The following is a 6,000-nucleotide window of genomic DNA, read 5'->3' as shown; positions in this document are numbered from 1 at the left end:
CAGTCCTATGTGTATCTGGACTGTTCCTCCACCAAGGGGACCTCCAGCCGATGCCAGGCCGGTGGTTGAAAATATCTCATTTATAGAAGAGATGAGGGGCTGACGTAAGCTGTGCAGGAAAGTCTCCTGGAAGGTCATTAGTTAGATAGTTAACTGTCTGGTACAGTTGTCCTCAATCAGGTCCTCAGGTAAAAATGGTACTGCTAGTTTTCTATCCTGGCAGGTAGTTCGTTACATCCGTTGGTTGCAAGTAGAGGTCTAGAATGCCTGACACAACAGGTGAGTGTAATGAGCACCTTGGAAGAATAGAAAATCAGCATTAATGGTGGGACCTGAGGTCCCGATTGAGAACCACTGGTCTAGTAGAGTGGTATGCAATCATATATTATGGAGGGCTGTGTATGCAGGTTTTCTTTTCAATCACCATCAGTATGTGTTCAGTGTTGCCATGTGGTATGCTGGATGAACAGAAGCTCAGGGACATTATGCTTCACTACAGAAGCTGTGTCACTGTTATGCTACACTACAGAAGCTGTGTCACTGTTATGCTACACTACAGAAGCTGTGTCACTGTTATGCTACACTACAGAAGCTGGTGTCACTGTTATGCTACACTACAGATGCTGGCGTCACTGTTATGCTACACTACAGATGCTGGCGTCACTGTTATGCTACACTACAGAAGCTGGTGTCACTGTTATGCTACACTACAGATGCTGGCGTCACTGTTATGAAACACTACAGAAGCTGGTGTCACTGTTATGCTACACTACAGATGCTGGCGTCACTGTTATGAAACACTACAGAAGCTGGTGTCACTGTTATGCTACACTATAGAAGCTGGTGTCACTGTTATGAAACACTACAGAAGCTGGTGTCACTGTTATGCTACACTATAGAAGCTGGTGTCACTGTTATGAAACACTACAGAAGCTGGTGTCACTGTTATGCTACACTATAGAAGCTGGTGTCACTGTTATGAAACACTACAGAAGCTGGTGTCACTGTTATGCTACACTATAGAAGCTGGTGTCACTGTTATGAAACACTACAGAAGCTGGTGTCACTGTTATGCTACACTATAGAAGCTGGTGTCACTGTTATGCTACACTACAGAAGCTGTGTCACTGTTATGCTACACTACAGATGCTGGTGTCACTGTTATGCTACACTACAGATGCTGGCGTCACTGTTATGCTACACTACAGAAGCTGGTGTCACTGTTATGCTACACTACAGATGCTGGCGTCACTGTTATGCTACACTACAGAAGCTGTGTCACTGTTATGCTACACTACAGAAGCTGGTGTCACTGTTATGCTACACTACAGATGCTGGCGTCACTGTTATGAAACACTATAGAAGCTGGTGTCACTGTTATGCTACACTATAGAAGCTGGTGTCACTGTTATGAAACACTACAGAAGCTGGTGTAACTGTTCAGTCCTGCCCTGCCTGGCTGAAGATGTGCAACCCGTGAAATCAGCTGGTGCAGTGTTGGGCTGGAAAAGAAAACCTGCATATACACGGCACTCCATGGTTAAGAACGCTGATCTGGGCGTCCGGATGGCGTAGTGGTCTATTCCGTTGCTTATCAACACGGGGCTTGTCGGTACGAATCCCCATGTTACCTCCAGCTTGGTCGGGCGTCCGTCCCTACAGACACAATTGGCTGTGTCTGCGGGTGGGAAGCCAGATATGGGTATGTGTATTAGTCGCTGCACTAGTGCCTCCTCTGGTTGGCGGTGAGGGCCTGTTCGGGGGGCGGGGGGAACTGGGGGAATGATGGGATCCTCCCACGCCCTACATCCCCCTGATGAAACTCCGCACTGTCAGGTGAAAAGAAGCGGCTGGTGACTCCACATATATCGGAGGAGGCATGTGGTAGCCTGCAGCCTTCCCCAGATCAGCAGAGGGGGTGGAGCAGAGACCAGGACAGTTCAGGAGAGTGGTGTAATTGGCCAAGTACAACTGGGGAGAAAAAAGGAGGAAAAAGTAAAAACAAAAAGCCCTTCTGAAGAGGTGGGGTGTGACTGGTGATGTGAATATGGACAGATGGGTGCCATCTCAGATGTGTTTGGGGAGAGAGTTCCTGTTTAGACTTTAATATAGAGTAAAGCTGGTTTTGAGCTAATAAAATTTTATATTTAACAACAAAAGACCCAGACTGGAGATCTACTCAGATCTGAGTAGATCATTTAAGCTGAGATATGTATTTCTGATTCTAACCACCAAGTTGCAATCTGGTGTTTCTGTGCAGGTCCACTAGTTGTGTCCTCAGCAAAAGAAACAGCTTCAGCTCGGCCTTCTCTGGCCACCGTGGGCCACTCAGGTGAGAACGGAGGCTAGTGGGCATTGATTTTCTTTTCACTGATCGTTATTCTGGTTGAGTTGGGTTTTGTGTCAATGTAGGACGTATATGTGTATGTGTATGCTGTGTGTGCCAGGTTCTTCTATCATAATGGGGACCAAATAACCCCATCAGGGTACAAAAACCTGAAACCACCTACTCTGTGGGGACATTTTATGGGTGCCTGTGAGGAAAAGGGTTTTTTTAGGGTTAGGACTTGGGTGTAGGTTTAAGGTTAGGATTGGGGTTAGGTTTAGCTTAGGTTAAGGGTTAAGGTTAGGTATGTAGTTAGGATGGTTAAGGATAAGGTTAAGGGCTAGGGAATGAATGTAGTCAATGAAGGGTCCCCACAATTATAGGGTGACATGGTGTGTGTGAGGGTGAATACATGAATGGGGACAATGTAATCAACTTGTTGCAGAGGGCACACAAATGTGAGGAATCTTTGCTTTGGGATACACACTGCAGTACACCTATTACACGGCAGTACAGTACAGCTATTACCTAGCACAGTATATAGTAGGTATTACTAAGTTAAATAGATTTCCTCACATCTACAGTAATCATACATCACTCCATATTCCCTGCATCTCCTAGTCTGATGGACGTGCTTAATTTGTGGAAAGATGACCCGGAAGAGGTTCTGCTGGACCTGGGTTTTGGGTGCGATGAGCCCGACATCTCTGGACGCATCCCAGCTCGATTCATCAACCACCAGTCGCAGGCCCGAGGAATTAACATCCAGGTGTTTCTGGAGGCGCAGAAGAACCGCCTGGACCTGGAGAATCCAGATGTCAGCAGTGAGTCGTACACATCATGTGTGTTCAAAGTCAAATGATCGAATTATGAAGTATTCTATTCTTTGTCACTTTGTGGTGAGAACAAGTCATTTCGGGAAAAAAAATCAAAGAATGCTGGTAGGAATATTGTTAGTCTGATGTTGTAGAACATGTACATAATTGCAGTTCCATTTCATTCCAGCAGAAAATCAAAGAGTACACATTTTGTTCCATATTTATTGTTGGCATATGACTGGATGTATGTATAGCTATACATCCGGTCCTTGTATAACCAAAGTGAGAGCTGTGTCCAAATTCTCAGCACAAAGTCAAACACATTTTTGGTGGGTGTCGGACTCCGCCAAGGTTGTCCCTTGTCTCCGATTCTGTTTGTGATATTCCTGGGCAGGATCTCAAGGAGCAGCCAAGGTGAGGAGTGTGTCTGTTTTGGGAACCTCAGAATTGCTTCTCTGCTCTGCAGATGATGTGGTTTTTTTGGCTTCATCAGAACGCGACCTCCAGCACACACTGACGCAGTTTGCAGCTGAGTGTGAAATGGCCGGGATGAGAGTCAGCACCTCCAAGTCTGAGACCATGGTTCTCTACCGGAAAATGGTGGATTGCTCCCTCCGGGTTGTGGATGAGTTGTTGCTTCAAGTGAAGGAGTTCAAGTATCTCGGGGTCTTGTTCACGAGGGTAGGATGGAGCGGGAGAATGACAGGCGGATTGGTGCAGCATCAGCAGTAATGCGGACGTTGTGCCGGACCGTTTTGGTGAAGAAGGAGCTGAGCCGGGAGGCAAACTCTCACTTTACCAGTCAATCTTCATTCCCACCCTCCCCTATGGTCACAGGCTTTGGGTAGTGACCGAAAGGATGAGATTGTGGATACAAGCGGCTGAAATGAGTTTCCTCCGTGGGGTGTCTGGGCTCAGCCTTAGAGATAGGGTGAGGAGCTCGGACATCCGGAGGGAGCTTGGAGTAGAGCCGCTGCTCCTTCGCGTCGAAAGGAGCCAGTTGAGGTGGTTCGGACATCTGATTAGGATGCCTCCTGGGCGCCTTCCTTTGGAGGTTTACTGGGCATGTCCAACTGGGAGGAGAACCCGGGGTAGACCCAGAACTCTCTGGAGGGTCTACATGTCCAATCTGGCCTGGGAACGCTTTGGGATCCCGCAGGATGAGCTAGAGGGGGTTGCTGGGGAGAGGGACGTCTGGAGTGCCCTACTTAGCTTGCTGCCACCACGACCCGACCCCGGAGAAGCAGCTGATGATGAGATGATCCATACTCTTACAGCCAAATGTAAATCTGACAGCCAAATATAATGTACTTAGCTTTTATGGTACTAAATAAAAGAAACACAATGTTGGCAACAATTATGTCTAGACAAGGAGCTGACAGAAGCAGAATCTCCTCATCAACATTGTTAGAACCAAGTTTTTCTCTGCATGCATTAGCTAAAATAGATGATATAGAATCAAAGTAAAATTCATCCGCATAACTCTTGAGAGTAATCAAGTCAAGTCAAGTTGCATTTTTATAGCACTTTTCTAGCTGCAACAGTCACTCAAATGATGAAGGTGCAATACTCCCAATCTGGATTCAATAAATTATTTTCTTCACAAAGTTATTTTTTATTCCCACATTATAAAATGTCTGATGCTCAATGTCTCAGTAGGCTACCGATCACTTGCTTGCTGTTAATGTTAGCTTTTTTTTTTTTCCTCCCTTTTTCTCTCCAATTGTACTTGGCCAATTACCCTATTTTCTGCTCAACCCCCTCTGCCGGTCCGAGGAGGGCTGCAGACAACCACATGCCTTCTCCGATACATGTGAAGTCACCAGTCAAAGGTAGCTTTTTATCACATTAACTTCGTTGGCTAGGTTTAAATGTGTGCAGAAATACAGCTACTGCCAGTAGTTAAAAAAAAACTCCTATAATAATCCAGTATACATTATCATAGTTTCATTTAGCAGACACTTTTATCCGAAGCGACGTACATCTGAGAGTTAGTATAACACAAGCAAGGATCAGGAGACAGCAGTACAAGTATGTGCCAAAATAAACGAGGTTCAACGAGTATACATGTGAGATAAAGTTACTGTAGGTGTTCAAGCTAATTATGTTTTCGAGCTCGATGTCCTGGGCTGCACATCACAAGCTCTGCTACCGACCACACATAGGAAACTAGATCCATGGCATGATGTTGTTTGTTATTTGTTACCAGGCAAGATGGCGCCGACCAATGGCGACACGCTACGACATCCCAGTTCAGACTGGTATCTAGATTTACATGGGCCCATTGTTAACATGGGCTCTGCGTGACTTGCATTGTTGTCTTTATCGCATTTAAAACCCATTTTGTTGTGTGTGACTGTACTAAATTGTGTATATAACTTGTCTAAAGGAGACATACTTCTGTACTGTGATCTCATCAGTGTTTGACAATTTGTTCCAGAGACTATTCATACTTATGCAAACATGGATTCCTCTCACCCCGCTGCAGCTTGGCTCCTTTCTTGAAGAAGATATCTATGAAATCCCAGATGTGTATGATACAGCATGTGCCTTACATATAACTGGAGGACCTGGTCGTCCAGTTTTTAGAACACAAATAGGATAAATACAGCTGTGGTGCACTTCGGAGTAGGAAGAGACACCAGTATCTTGCAAGGTGTCTGTCTTGCCTCTGACTCCCCCCTGTTAAATAAAACCGCATTAATCATGTTTTGTACTTCTGTGCATATCGTTTATGAGCCCAAAATTTTTTACTCACTAGCTTCATTTTGGACATGTTGGACACGGGACTACTGCTGGACTCAGCTTTAAAATGTCGTCTTACAGGGGCCATGTAATACCAGCCTTAAACCTGTT

Source organism: Lampris incognitus, chromosome 19 (assembly GCF_029633865.1).
Source record: "Lampris incognitus isolate fLamInc1 chromosome 19, fLamInc1.hap2, whole genome shotgun sequence".
In the NCBI taxonomy this organism is placed as follows: Eukaryota; Metazoa; Chordata; class Actinopteri; order Lampriformes; family Lampridae; genus Lampris; species Lampris incognitus.
The sequence above is the reverse complement of the archived record's forward strand: the minus strand, read 5'-3'. Positions refer to the sequence as shown.